Consider the following 16,133-nt stretch of genomic DNA (forward strand, 5'->3'; position numbering starts at 1 on the left):
ACAAAAATGCTACAGGTGACTGTGAGTGCCTAAGCACTGAGGGAAAAGTTGGGAGGATCGGTCTTTTTAAGGAAGTAGTTTGGAGGCTGAGAGATGAAGAAATTGTAGAGAGTCCTTAAAATAACCTGCAGTTCCTGGGTACTCCCAACACAGATTAAGGGAAATAAAAAAGAGGGGAAGGGAATCAAACTACAAATTTGATGGCTAAATTATGTTCCTAGAGGGAGCAAACTTCATAGTCAGAAAGGAAAAAACAGTTCTACCTCAGTGCCATCTCATTAGTACACTTATATCACAGAGAAAAAGAGCTGAATTGAATGTACTGAAACTGGAATCAAATCTTGATATTTTTTTCCAATGTTCAATTTATCTATTTTTCTGCCAAGATTGTGTTTTATTGCTTTAAGAGTATATGTTACTTGTGGGCAAAGTCCACATTTTTTTCTGCTTTGTGTTATGTTCAGGCTGTCACACACTAGATATGAATATACCTGTTCATCTGACAAGTAAATAAACTAGGTGCCTCTGTGCACCTGGCAAATTGGATATTTTTGAGGGGGCATTAAAGCTCTCAGGGCCTTAGAAGTGAAGTCAAGTAAATTACTCCTATAAAAGCATGAAGTGGAAACTTGGGGCCCTGAAAGAGTTCCCTAAGGAGCCCAACTGTAGGAATTGTTTCCTCATTGAGAAATAGCTGACCTAGTAATCATCACCTCTCTCTACCCCAAGCTGGCTGAGTGACCTTGGACACATATCTCTTCTTTGTCTCCAAACATAATGTGAAAAGAGAAATATGCGTACCCTCTCTTTCCCTCCCAGGAATGTAGTGGGAATTCTGAGATCCTTGGAGGAATGGCATGCTATAAATTGGAGGTTGCTGGTCTTGTGAGTCAGAATATTGTTTCAGCTAGCAAGACATGTGATCCCAACTGTGGAGTCAGCATGGGACTACCTTGAAATAGCCCACGAGACTAAGCATTCTTTGGAGAAGAAACAAGAAACCACAAAACAACACTAGATAAGTGGCCCAGGGGACTGAAGGGTTCCTCTGCCCCCATTTGGGAGCTCAGGATAACATTCTAGGAAGGCCCATGAAATTTACTAAACCTGGCCTGGGAGCCACAGAGCCGGGTTCAAGGCACGTTACCATAGTGGATGATTCCTAAAGAGGGGCAGATTGGAGTAGAAAAGATGAGTGCTTCTCATTTGTGAGTGAGTGAGGCCTTTGCAACCAAACAATTTCTCGTTTTCATAACTCTGATTATCAGGAGGAATTACCAGGAGGGAAATAGAGATGAGAAGGCCATGGAAAGCAGCGTGGTCTAGTGGATAGAACAGAGGCCTGGGAATCAGAAGGACCTGGATTCTAATGCTGGCACCATCACTTATCTGTTGTGTGACCTTGGGCAAGTGATTTAACTTCTCTGTGCCTCAGTTAATTCATCTGTAAAATGGGGACTAAGACTGTGAGCTCCATGTGAGACAAGAACTGTGTTCAACTTGATTAGCTTGGATTCATTCATTCAGTTGTATTTATTGAGAGCTTACTGTGTGCAAAGCACTGTACCAAGCGCTTGCACTCAACTAAGCGATCTATCCCAGGGCTTAGTACAGTGTCTGGCACATAGTAAGCATTTAACAAATACCATATTTTTTAAAAAGAGCATAATTTAAGCATAATTTAATGTGCCCCTTCATTAAATTAAATTAAAATGTGCCCCTTCATTGTGTATATAAAGTAATGGTTACATTGGGCCATTGACAGGGATTGTGCCCAACCTGATTAGCTTGTCTACCCCAGCTCTCAGAACAGTTACTGGCAACTTGTGCCTGATCACTTGTCTTGTTTTATGTTGTCAAGTCATCTCCGACCCATAGTGACTCCATGGACACGTCTCCCAGACCACCCCACCTCCATCTGCAGTTGTGCTGGTAGTGTATCCATAGGGTTTTCTTGGCCTAATAAGAAAGTGGTTTATCACTGCCTTCTTCCGCAAAGTCTCCACTCTTGACTCTCTCCCTTGCCGTTGCTGCCCAGCCCAGGTGAGTTTTGTTTTGTAGCAAATTGCCTTCCACTCGCTAGCCACTGCCCAAGCTAGGAATGGAATGGGTATGCCTCTGCTTAACTCTCCCTCCCATAGCCAAGACTGGCAGAGTGCTGGAAACTGTCCAGGTGCCATCCTGAGAGGGCCTGGCAACTAGTAAGTGCTTAACAAATACCATTAAAAAGGAGAAAAAACTGGATAAATGACTGTGAGTCTCTGCCTGTGAAGAAATCTTTCCTGCAGTGAACCTGTTGGGTCACCTGGAGTGAGAATAGGATTAACCTGCAGGGAGACAAATGTAAATATATCATTAATTACTGGGTTATCACTGTTTTTCTCAGAGAGGAAATCCAGGATGCCCCCTAAGGGACCGGGAGCAGTGGCACGAATGAATAGTCTATGTGCCTACTATAAGACTTAGATTCAGCTGGAGTGAAACCCTTGTCAGCCGTTTTCTGCTTTCAGTCAATCAACAGTATGTATTGAGTGCTTACTGTGTGCAGAGCATTGTACTAAGCATTTGGGAGAGTACAATATAACAGAGTTGGTAGAAATGTTCCCTGCCCCCAAGGAATTTACCATCCAGAGGGGGAGGTAGACATTAAAATAAATTACAGAGATGAATGTAAGTGCTGTGGGACTCAGGGTGGGGTGAATATCAAGCGCTGAAAGAATGCAGATCCAAGTGTATTGGTGACACAAAAGGGAGAGGGAAGAGGAGAAATGAGGGTGGAGTCGGGGAAGGCCTCTTGGAGGAGATGTGATTTTAATAAGGCTTTGAAGGAGGGGAGAGTGATGGGAAGGGGAAGGGAGTTCCAGGCCAGAATGAGGATGTGAGAAAGGCTTCAGCGGCGAGATAGACGAGATCAAGGAACAGTGAGTAAAGTTGGCGTTAGAGGAGCAAAGTGTTAAGGCAGGGTTGTAGTTGGAAATCAGTAAGATAAGGTACGACGGGGAGAGCTGATTGAGTGCTTTAAAGCTGGTGGAAAGGAGTTTCTGTATGATGTGGCGCTGGTCTAAAGAGAAGGTCCACTGGATTGCCAGCTCCTTGATAGCAGGGATCATGTCTACTGACTTTACTGTACTCTCCCAAGAGCTTAGTATAGTGTTTTGCACATAGTAAGCACTCAATAAACACCATCAATTGATTGATCACATTTTGTTTCACCAAGTTTGAGGCTTATGTGAAAACTGGTCCTTGGGTACTGATGTGGTAGACTTAACCAACGTCAATGGGAGTAGAACATTTATCATTATGCAGGTTTCACTCTCAATCAGGCTTAAACCCGAGGATTTTTTAAGGAAGAGGAAGAGGTATTTGTGTTATTTGGGGGAAATGCTAGCTCTTCATTAGGAAGATGAGAGTAACTTCTTAAATCAAATGTATTTATTGAGCTCTTACTGTGCTGAACACTGTACTAAGTGCTTGTGAGAGTACACTATAAAAGAGTTGGTAGACACATTCCCTGCCCAAAACGAAGCTTACAGTCTAGAGGCTTCTCTTTAAAGAAAAGCCCGACAAGATTGAAGGTAACTGTCTCCTTCAGTGGGAAACCAGAGCAAGGGCTTTTTCCAGCATGTGGGTATGGCTACTGGAATCGAATGAATTCAACATTTTTGCCGAAAAGGGGAGAAGGCCTTTGCTTTTCATCTGGCCAGAAGGTGAATAGGCAAATAAGAGTGGAGGTTTGCCTCTGGACATTTTTCTAATTCCTAAGGGATGTCAAAGATATTGAGGCTTTTTTAGACAACCCTAGGCAAAATGTAATCTTTCTTGTCCTTTAGACACACTCTAACTTGTTTCTTTTTCTGGTCAATAATGTGAATTAGCAAGATAAATGAAGGAACTCTGGCCTGAGAGTAAGAGGATCTGGGTTCTAATCTCATCTCTGGCACTTCTATGCTGTGAGACCTTGGGCTAGTCACTTACCTTCTCTTAGCCTCAGTTTCCTCAACTGTAAAATGGGGATTCATTACCTGATCTCTCTCCTACTTGGACTGTGAGCCCCAGCTGGAACAGGGACTATACCCAATAATAATAATGATGGCATTTGTTAAGTGCTTACTATGTGCCAAGCACAGTTCTAAGCACTGGGGTAGATATAAGGTAATCAGGTTGTCCCACATGGGGCTCACAGTCTCCATCCCCATTTTGCCAATGAGGGAACTGATGCACAGAGAAGTTAAGTGACTTGCCCAAAGTCACACAGCTGACAAGTGGCAGAGCTGGAATTAGAACCCATGACCTCTGACTCCAAGCCCATGCTCTTTCCACTAAGTCATGCTGTTCTCTATATGATAAATTTGCAATAAACTCAATGTGATAAACTTGTATCTATCCCAGCACTTAGAACAGTGCTTGATACATAGAAAGCACTTAAATACCCTTAAAAAAAAATACAAAATAAATTAAAAAATAGGTGGAGAGACGGGGGAGTTTAGAACCTGGGGCTCAGTTTTAAAAGGTAGCAGGAGGGGACATGAAGACCCTGCCCCACAGTGAGGAGCCTCAGAAGCAGCCTGGAGGACAAAGGAAACTTAGTCAATCCTAGTAAGGAAAAACTGCTTTTATTGGATTTAATTTTAAGCCCAGGACCAGATATCCTTATGTTTGTCTTTGTTGAGAAATCCAGAGTGGAACAGTACCTCAGGCTGAGCTCTGCTTCAGTACAAGGGGGAGATCCCTTCAGGTAACAGCTTGAACCCTCTTACCCCACAACAGGACAGAGGACAAATGAAAAATAACAAGATCAGGGAGGCTGAATTGAACTTTCACAAAGAGGAAGTGAGGAAAGCATGTTTGTGAGTTCCCCTCTCAGGAAATCCTGTGACTAATCTTATTTCACACATCACAGATTATTCAAAAGGATTTTAATGTGTATAAGAAAATGTAAGTTAAACAAAGGTTAAGACTGGAGTGATCTTGTCGATTAGCAGCATCAATTTTAGAGTGTCTACATGAGTGCTAATGAAATTATGTTTCTTGCAGAGATATTTTTCTGTGATTTAAAAAAATGCCCACGTCTATAATGTAGTGATGAGAGCCTTTGGTGGGGAGAAGAAGCTAGTTGGGAGAGGTACATGAGGCTGAGAAAGTGGGGTAGGAGAGGGAGAATGAACCCCTGTACTGAGGCTGGCTGGAAAAGACCACCCTGACTTCTCCCATTTTGAGGTGAAGGTAGCAATTTGGCTAGAGGCTGGGGTGTTCCCAAGGTCCTTTCTTCTGGGTCCTGCAGTTGTATTTAATCAGCCTTAACAGACCAGGTTCCACGGGCTCCCAAAAGCACTTACTCTTTTCTGTGACTGAACATCTATCTGCACCAGCTCCTTCTGGTGAGGTTTCTGAGGCCCAGAGCAAAGTTTCATGTTGGTAGTGACCTGCTGCCTCTGGGCTGAGCAGAAAGCTGATCGAGAAAGCATAATTCAGGTTTTAAAACTGTAGATGAGTTGGTGAATTCACTTTGATAGGAATTACCCAAATTGGCTCTCTGCATAGTCCAAATTCTCTGGATTATTGCCAACTCTTCCCCCTTCACTTTGAGCCTCACAGACCTGGCCTGAATAATCAGAGAAATTCCGGACAAAAATGATTCCATTTAAAATGTGTACACTTGACAAGTCGTTAAAAACATACAAATCATTTGCCATTTTAATAAAAGGTTTTGAAGTACCGCAGCATCTGTATGCATAGTTGAGAATTTTAAAATAAACTCCAACTCTCTCCGTTGTTTCACAATATGGTTCATAGGCCAGAAACCGGCAACTCCACCCTCCCAAGAAACCCACATTCTTGAGTCAAATATGGGCTCTTGCAGTTTCAAGGCCATGGGGGAGAGGTGGGATTAAGCATTGCCCCATTTAAAATCTGGTAACGCTTTGATGTATCCTGGAGCAGCACTCTCATTAAGGGTGCATTGGTCACTTGCCTAGAGAAAGGAGAGTGACCAGTACCTTAGAAATGAGCAGAAACAAACAGAACAAAGTTCCAAAAGGCCGAGTCCGGGGGAACAAATCTGAGGAGGGAAAACTGCACTAATGCACAGTGGGGAAGAACAGTGCTTGGCTTATAGTAAGAGCTTATCGAATACCACAATTATTTTTATTATTAATAGTAGTAGTAGTATTATTTACTGTGGACATACAGCAGAAATAAATATCAAGAAGTCCTGGCGAATAACAAGATGTAGTCAAAGGAGTGGTCTATGGAGCACTGACGGGCAACATTAGAGCACATTACATAGGAACCACGGGATGATTCCCATTTTACCCAGCACCAGAAAGGCCATCACTAACACCCTGTGCCCACTTTTGGAGGGATGTGGAAAACTTGGAGGGGGGGGCAGGGGATAGCCACAGCCATGCCTGAAAACCTAGAAAATCAGATCCCTGCAGAAAGGTTGAAGAAATGAGACAATTTAGCTGCAGTAGAGAAGGGGAAGGGGTGATTTAATAATAGTCCTCAAGTGCCTGGAAGAAGATTCTTTCACACACCAGCTGTTCTCAGTCTCGACTGAGGATTGAAAAAGAGGAAATGGTCTTCAAGTAGACCCAGAGGGGATGGACTAGATGCTTTCTCAATAAACCTTCCAAGCCTAGGATTTGATGACATCAGTAACTTACTAGGAGGGTTTTCATCAAGCTGAAAAAAAACTCTTAAAAACAATAATAATAATAATAGCGTTTAAGTGCTTACTAAGTGCCAATTATTGTATTAAGCTCTGGAGAAGGTACATGATAATAATAATCATAATTATGAAATTCGTTAAGTGTTTGCTGCGTGCCAGGCACTGTACTCAGTGGAAAGAGCCTGGGCTTTAGAGTCAGAGGTCGTGGGTTCAAATCCCGGCTCTGCCAACTGTCAGCTGTGTGATTTTGGGCAAGTCACTTCACTTCTCTGGGCCTCAGTTCCCTCATCTGTAAAATGGGGATGAAGACTGTGAGCCCCCCATGACACAACCTGATCACCTTGTAACCCCCCAGCGCTTAGAACAGTGCTTTGCACATAGTAAGTGCTTAATAAATGCTATCATTATTATTATTATTACTAAGCGCTGGTGTGGACACAAGCAAATCAAGTTGGACACAGTCCCTGTCCTGCATGGGGCTCACAGTCTTATTCCCCATTTTACAGATGAGGTAACTGGGGCACAGAAGTTAAGTAACTTGCCTAAGGTTACAAAGCAGACAAGTGGCGGAGCCAGAATTAGAACCCAGGACCTTCTGACTTCCCGGCCTATATTCTCTCCACTACATCACGCTGCTTCCCTAAGGTAAGTCAGGTTGAAATAGTTTTTTTCCTACGTAGGGCTGTCTAAGGGGAAGGGAGAACAGGTAATTAATCTCTGTTTTTTGGTGAGGAAACTGAGCCCCAGAGACATTAATTGACTTGTCCAAGGTCACACAGCAGGTAAGTAGTGGAGCTAGGATTAGAACCCAGATCCCCTGATTCCCAGATCCATGCTCTTTCCACTAGACCATGCTGCTTTTCTAATAACGATATTATTATACAGTCACAATACTGACTAATAACAGTACTATTTTATAGATATAAATTTCAACCCCAAAAAAGAACTGGGACTTCTTTATCTCTTAGCCTCGCTTCAGCAGGTAGTTCTGCTGAGCACATAACCAGATCTTATAAATCTCAGTCAATCTATGGCATGTGCATGCTTACCGTGTGCAGGGCACTGTACTAAGCACTTGGGACAGTACATTGCAACACAGTTGGCAGAAACTTTCCCTACCCATAAGGAACTCTCAACCATCAATTAATCTTTAGTTGACGCCCATATGATTATATATTATTTAAATTCCAGACTCAATCAAGGGGAAAAAATATCATGGCCCAGGGAATTTATTTAGGATGAAATATTAAGAGATAGAGTAAAAATAGCCCAGCTAAATAAAGGCAGGCAACACTCCATGGTAACTTTCCAAAATTGAAGGACGTAAACAATGAAAAGGCAGGGAAGTTTTTTTTTGGTTTTTTTTTTAAGGAAGATGGTACCAGAAAGCACATCCAAAAATTCAAAGTTGAAATGAAGAAAAGGAAAATGCAGGCTGAATCTCAGGAAATAGTTTCTCACATTGCTATCTGTTGGACCATTCTCCCAAGTGAGAGGGTGGAGGCCAACTCCCCCTTGGACAATTACTCAAAGCATCCAAATATCACAAGTAACAGAACAACAACATTGAGTCTTCGTAGGTCCCTAAAATCCATATTCAAAAATCTCACTGAACTTCATTGCAGCCCTCTGCTCACCAGGTTCCTGAGCAGGGCGACTCACAACTGAGTCACTTCCACACTTCTGTTCTTCATCTGGAAAATGGGGGTTATAATGCTGCTTTTCGTCATCGGGCTAATAGGGAGGAAGAACTAATAAGGACTGTAAGACAGTTCTATAACTGGAAGAGCAAAACAAAGAAATGGGTAAGAGAGAAGTGAGCCATTTCTCCACCCAGTTTTCTATTTTCGAGACATGTAGCCACATCTGTTTGGTAGTAGTAGCGGGAGGAGGAGGAAGAAGAGGAGGAGGAAAAGGAGGAAAGGAGCAGTCACAGTATTTATTGAGCATAAACTGGGTGCAATGCACTGCACTAAGTGCTTGGAATAGTGTAACAGAAGCATGAGACTCCTTGCCCCACAAGGCAACATTTGCTTGTATCCACCCCAGCTCTTAGTACAGTGCCTGGTACAAAGTAACAAATACCAATATTGTTATTATTATTATTATTGTTATTATCAAAGGCTGCTGATATACAGTGTCCCTACTTACCAGGCCTGGAAAAAACATTCTGCTTCCCTTTATTCTTGCAATGACTCTGCAGCCATTAGGAAAATCATCTTTCAAAAACAGACAGTAGGCCAGATGATGCTAATTTTAACACATTGAAATGTAAACTCCTGGAGGACCAGAACCAACTCTTTCTTTAAGTTTTTACAGGAGGACTTTTGGATCCATTTTTTAAAATACGAGTGCTCCTCCCACTGATATAGCTAAGGCTCATTCACAGTGTAAAGGCCGAATTCCATTTTTTTAGTACATACTGCCCTGAAGCAGTGAACGCAAGTTCAAACTAGCATAAACCAGGATGAACAAATCTGGCAGTTTGGCTGACTTGTGCCTAGTACTCATTTTGACTAAGCTTATGTTTCATTTTGCGCCTGATGCCCAAGAAATGAAAATAGGGCCTTTGTATCTTGAACCACCCTGAATTTCCTAGCACTTTCTCCCCAAGACCACAGGGGCTGAAAGCCTGAACCATCCCCTCCCCCTGGCCTGGTTCTTAGGACCAAGGAAACAATGAATGGGCATCAAATATTAATAATATGATAAAGTTTTTCCTTCATAATTTCTAGCCTTCTTTGACTCGTTCCTAACAGGAGGAAGTACTAAGCTAACAAAGCTCCACACCGGGGGGGTCTCTTCCCAATTTTACTATTTTCAGGGTTTGAGGAGCAATTACTAATCGACGAAAAAGGCTTCAAATCGCTTTCCCCACCCTGTAGCATTCTCTCACTGCTTCTCTGGCCACTGTACTCTGACCACAGTCAGCAGGGCAGCCTAGCAGGATCCAAGAATAGAGGAGCCCCTTCCTGATCCTGTTGCCCCCTCACCCAAGTCCTGAGGCCCAGGAAACATGCTGCTGCCAGCAAAAAATGAACTGAGGACATTCTCAGGCAAAGAAACCACAACAACAAACATGGTATTTTGGGAAGCTTTATGGGAAGTGAGCTGACCTGATTCTGTTAACCGGTGCAAATCTGGATCTGACTAGGGAACGTGGATACCCGAACAGAAGTCTAGAATTCAAAATGGCTAAAATGGTCTCCACACATGACATGAAACAATTCATTAGCTGGTCGAGCTCTTGCTCATAAGAGCACTTACGATTATCCTTTCTAGGGAGAGTTAAGTTAGAGGATCAACCATTTGTGAAATCCCAAGAGAGTCAGACTTTGGAGATTATCCATCAAAATGCTGACTAAATGATTTGTATATGATGGTATTTCAGCGTGCACCATGTGCCAAGCCCTGTGCTAAGCACTGGGATAAACAAAAGATAATCAGATTGGACACCATCCCTGTCCCACCTAGGGCTCAAAGTCTGAGAGAGAAATAGGTATTTTACCTTCATTTTATAAATGAGGAATCTAAGGCACAGAAAAGCTAGATGACTTGCCCAAGGTCACTAAACAGGCAAGTAACAGAGCTGGTATTAGAACACAGGTCTCTTGACTCTTAGTCCAGTGTTCTTTCACTTCTTTCCATCTTCAACCGCTCACTCTCCACTGGTGCCTTCCCCTCTGCCTTCAAACATGCCCATGTCTCTCCCAACCTAAAAAAACCCTCTCTTGACCCCACCTCACCTTCTAGTTATCGTCCCATATCCCTCCTACCATTCCTTTCCAAACTCCTTGAACGAGTTGTCTACACGCGCTGCCTAGAATTCCTCAACAACAACTCTCTCCTCGACCCCCTCCAGTCTGGCTTCCGTCCCCTTCATTCCATGGAAACTGCCCTCTCAAAGGTCACCAATGACCTCCTGCTTGCCAAATCCAATGGCTCATATTCTGTCCTAATCCTCCTCGACCTCTCAGCTGCCTTTGACACTGTGGACCACCCCCTTCTCCTCAACACGCTATCTGACCTTGGCTTCACAGACTCCGTCCTCTCCTGGTTCTCCTCTTATCTCTCCGGTCGTTCTTTCTCAGTCTCTTTTGCAGGCTCCTCCTCCCCCTCCCATCCTCTTACTGTGGGGGTTCCCCAAGGTTCAGTGCTTGGTCCCCTTCTGTTCTCAATCTACACTCACTCCCTTGGTGACCTCATTCGCTCCCACGGCTTCAACTATCATCTCTACGCTGATGACACCCAGATCTACATCTCTGCCCCTGCTCTCTCCCCCTCCCTCCAGGCTCGCATCTCCTCCTGCCTTCAGGACATCTCCATCTGGATGTCCGCCCGCCACCTAAAGCTCAACATGTCGAAGACTGAGCTCCTTGTCTTCCCTCCCAAACCTTGTCCTCTCCCTGACTTTCCCATCTCTGTTGACGGCACTACCATCCTTCCCGCCTCACAAGCCCGCAACCTTGGTGTCATCCTCGACTCCGCTCTCTCATTCACCCCTCACATCCAAGCTGTCACCAAAACCTGCCGGTCTCAGCTCCGCAACATTGCCAAGATCCGCCCTTTCCTCTCCATCCAAACTGCTACCCTGCTCATTCAAGCTCTCATCCTATCCCGTCTGGACTACTGCACCAGCCTTCTCTCTGATCTCCCATCCTCGTGTCTCTCTCCACTTCAATCCATACTTCATGCTGCTGCCCGGATTATCTTTGTCCAGAAACGCTCTGGGCATATTACTCCCCTCCTCAAAAATCTCCAGTGGCTACCAATCAATCTGCGCATCAGGCAGAAACTCCTCACCCTGGGCTTCAAGGCTGTCCATCACCTCGCCCCCTCCTACCTCACCTCCCTTCTCTCCTTCTACTGCCCAGCCCGCAACCTCCGCTCCTCCACCGCTAATCTCCTCACTGTACCTTGTTCTCGCCTGTCCCGCCGTCGACCCCCGGCCCACGTCATCCCCCGGGCCTGGAATGCCCTCCCTCTGCCCCTCCGCCAAGCTAGCTCTCTTCCTCCCTTCAAGGCCCTGCTGAGAGCTCACCTCCTCCAGGAGGCCTTCCCAGACTGAGCCCCTTCCTTCCTCTCCCCCTCGTCCCCCTCTCCATCCCCCCATCTTACCTCCTTCCCTTCCCCACAGCACCTGTATATATGTATATATGGTTGTACATATTTATTACTCTATTTATTTATTTATTTATTTTACTTGTACATTTCTGTCCTATTTATTTTATTTTGTTGGTATGTTTGGTTCTGTTCTCTGTCTCCCCCTTTTAGACTGTGAGCCCACTGTTGGGTAGGGACTGTCTCTATGTGTTGCCAATTTGTACTTCCCAAGCGCTTAGTACAGTGCTCTGCACATAGTAAGCGCTCAATAAATACGATTGATTGATTGATTGATTGATTGATTTCACTGCGGCCATGCTGATTTCTCAAGATCCCTTCTAGTTCTATAATATTATCCTGTGCTATACCTAGCTCTTTTGTGCCATGTTATACAACCATCCATTGGTCTAAGACAGCAGGACTTAATGGAACAAGAACAATGTAGTCCATCATAAAGGATGACAGTCACTTGGCCAGACCACTCTGAGATGCAAAAATCCCTTCTTATCTCCTCCGCCTCTTCCTTCTCCTCCTCATCAAAAACAAGTGTTTACTGAGTGACCCAGAGAGCCACACTCTACTGTCAGTGGCCCCATGGATAGGATATTCAGAGCAAAGTAGTTTTTTTAGCTCCCGTCTTAACCTTCAGGGATGTCCCATAGAGAGATGGTCAAGAAGAGGATAATAATAACAATTGTGGTACTTCTTAAGCACTTATTATAGGCCAAGTGCTGTATCAAGCACTGGGGTAGACATAAGTAAATCAGGATGGATACAGTCCCTATCTCACATGGGGCTCACAGTCTAAGGGGGAAGGGGAGTGGGTAATTCTAAAGTAAATCGCATTAATGTGAATTAAATCCCACTCCCTTCTGTGTCACCCTTGAATTTGCTCCCTTTATTCACCCCTCCCTCAGAACCACAGGACTTACGTACACATTCATAATTTATTAATTTATATTATTGTCTGTCTCCCCCTCTAGACTGTAAGTTCATTGTGGGCAGGGAAAGTGTCTATACCAATTCTGTTATATTGTTGTAATGTACTCTCCCAAGCACTTAGTACAGTGCTCTGCACACAGCAGGTGCTCAATAAATATGCTTGACTGATTGATTGGTTGAAAAGGATCACGACTGAACATTTTTTTGTATTGATAGAATATTCCAAAGGAGCAAAGCCCCTGTGAACCTCATTGCTGGAGCAGATATGGGATGGGGGTTCTAGGCACACACCTGGATAATGGATAAATGATGCCAGGGGAGCGGAAAGAGGAGAAAATCTGGCTGCTATCTTGGAGCCTCCTTTCTAGAGAGAGGGTATTGCTGGATAAAAAGTATTCTGGAAAAAGAGACCTAACATATTTCAAAGCTTTCTTTTTCAGAATCCTACTCTAGATCCCTCCTCTATCTGCCCAGAGCTTTTGTCAGAATTAGAAAAAATTTCAGGTAAGCTAGTAATGAAAGAGGGCACGATTCTTAGAAACGTAAAATATGTCCATACAGAAACTGCGGTTGGCTTCAACTCTTTTAACCATTAAAGAGTTTAATCTTCTCCCCCTCCTAGAGCTGCTGCAACAGATGACACAGATCTTAAGAAATGTTTCAGAAGATTTCTTCTCCCCGCACCTTTCCATTTCCCTCTCTCACCCCCTGGTCAATGATTGATGTTTAAAGCACAGAAGACAAAGCTATTTTGCTCCCTTGGCATAGAGGTGGTTTTCAACTATCCACTACACCGCAGACACAGCTCAAGAACTGTTTACTCATTTTGGTTGGGTGAGGGACATCAGGTTTTGGTCTGCATGGTGGGTGGGCCTGGCAACATGAAAATCAGGCAATGTTTAGTATAACAAGACTGAATTATGGAAGAAATAGTTTGTCCACTCTGAAGCCACCCAAACAGACAGTACAAGCATCTGTTCATTCACATCACAGACCTAGTTCACCCAAGGCTCAAACCCTCCCAAAAGGAGGCCCTGGGCCTTGGCCTTCCCAGACTGAGCCCCCTCCTTCCTATCCCCCCCCACCCCCTCGCCTTACCTCCTTCCCTTCCCCACATCACCTGTATATATGTATATATGTTTGTACGTATTTATTACTCTATTTATTTGTACATATTTATTCTATTTATTTTATTTTGTTAATATGTTTTGTTTTGTCTGTCTGTCTCCCCCTTGTAGACTGTGAGCCCGCTGTTGGGTAGAGACCGTCTCTATATGTTGCCAACTTGTACTTCCCAAGCGCTTAGTACAGTGCTCTGCACACGGTAAGTGCTCAATAAATACGATTGAATGAATGAATGAAAGGAGAAAATCCAGAGTGGTCTTAAGCTTTCCAGAGTTTTCCTAGCAGAGAGCTGTGCTGAGGCCCAAAGTTTTACACTGAAATATTGTTTACCAAATACTGCAGTAAACCAGGAGATGCACTTAGACAAGCTAGTTAGTGAGAATACATATTTTCCTGGTATTTCACATAGCTTAACAGATTTTGATGCTATTGAATATACAATGGTGAGACTATTGTGGGTATATATATATATATATATATATATATATATATATATATATATATATATATATATATGTCTAAGATCAAAGAAATGAGGAAGTAATGTTTTCTGTCTTGCTCTTGTTTTGCCATCACTAGAAAAATGAATAGATCAGTGGTAAATTAAAAAAATTTTTAAATTAAAAAGCTGCATAATTGTGCGGAAGATTCCCTCTCTATTTAAATGAAGAAATAACATGGGGACTGATAGAGGAAAATCCAGTTTCACCAAGTGAGTTTGCAGGAAAAAAACATGATAAAAATCAAGGTTAGTAAAGGAAGAGGTAAAGTGGTTGCTTCGTTTTGCTTTCATCTGTCCATGTGAGGCAGGTTTAGCGAGATTTCTGAGAGCCCGCGTCAGGCAGAGCTCAATAAACAAAGTCAGCAGGTTCACACAAACTCCAGATATTAACTAGATGGAAAGCAGGATTGAAGGAACCAAGTCGCTAAACTGAATACAAAATATAATTGCCCTACCTTTCAGTAGCAAGAAGAGGATTAACACACACACATGGACACACAAAACAACTAATCCCAGTCCTCTATTTATCCTGAAGTTCATTTTTTATAACTCTGAATATATTCCTATGTACCCACTCCACCCTTAACAAACTCTGCTCAGGAAACGGGCCTCTGGCCAAAGCTCAGTGCCTTATTTCTACTTCTGGGTTTGCCTTTGGGAAGTGAAAAACACAACCACACACACACACACACACACACACACACACACACTCTGAATAAGTATGGAAAACTACTCCTCATGAATATTCACATGTATCCTTCTTTTGGATACCTTCCCTGTTCTGCATTGGCAAAATGGTGAATTGAGATAATCCTCATAACTCAAGGAAGTGTCCCTCCCACCCCCTCTCCTCTCCCCAGAATTCTGGTGTTTATAATAATAATAATAATGATGGCATTTACTAAGCGCTTACTATGTGCAAAGCACTGTTCTAAGCGCTGGGGAGGTTACAAGGTGATCAGGTTGTCCCACAGGGGGCTCACAGTTTTAATCCCCATTTTCCAGATGAGGGAACTGAGGCCCAGAGAAGTTAAGTGACTTGCCCAAAGCCTCACAGCTGGCAGTTGGCGGAGCTGGGATTTGAACCCATGACCTCTGACTCCAAAGCCCGCGCTCTTTCCACTGGGCCACGCCGCTTCCCTGTTTATGAAGTGTTTGCTGTATGAAGTCTATGAACACTTCATACAGCCATATGCTGTATGAACACTTTATGAAGTGTTATAAACACTGTTTATGAAGTGTTTGCTGTGTGCTAAATGCTTGGGAATATACAAGGTAGGTATGAGGTAGTAAGACCAGGTGAAGAAATCCCTTAGGTCAGAAGAGTTTCTGCAGCCTCCTTTACAGAGAGCAGGTCCATCTCTTGGATAATTAGGTAACTCCTTTTCTTCAGAAAAGAAAGCCTAGTTCCTGAAAGACAGTAAGAGTGTTGTGATTTAAAAGCCTTAACTGTATTGTCTTTTTTCAGAGTGCAGTAATCCCTCCATATAAAGTAACTGGGATTGCTGACTCCCTGAGTTAGCTACAGGGTTCAGAGCCCTTGCCTTGGCACCTCCTCCAGTGAGCCTTCCCGGATTATTTCCCAGTCCTCATATTCACACAAACCCGCCAACCATACCCAGCACTCATGTACTTATTCAAAGTCATCACTGGCATTTTTGTGTGTTCAACTGTACATTCAGTTATTTATTTTGATTCCTGTATTTGTAATTTTTTTTGGTCTGTTTCCCCTATTGAAGTATAAGCCCTTTGTGAGCAGAGCAATCACTTCTCTGTTTCATATGCTCCCAA

The 16,133-nt window shown here is 43.5% G+C and overlaps 1 non-coding gene across 1 annotated transcript; it reads right to left on the bottom strand.

The window, feature by feature from the left end:
- Window positions 1-2,053: 2,053 nt before the first annotated feature.
- Window positions 2,054-2,191, bottom strand: LOC119930172. The gene has a single exon (XR_005451660.1). It is a non-coding gene; the product is annotated as a small nucleolar RNA SNORA7 (small nucleolar RNA).
- Window positions 2,192-16,133: the final 13,942 nt, after the last annotated feature.

Source organism: Tachyglossus aculeatus, chromosome 6 (genome assembly GCF_015852505.1).
Source record: "Tachyglossus aculeatus isolate mTacAcu1 chromosome 6, mTacAcu1.pri, whole genome shotgun sequence".
Lineage (NCBI taxonomy): Eukaryota > Metazoa > Chordata > Mammalia > Monotremata > Tachyglossidae > Tachyglossus > Tachyglossus aculeatus.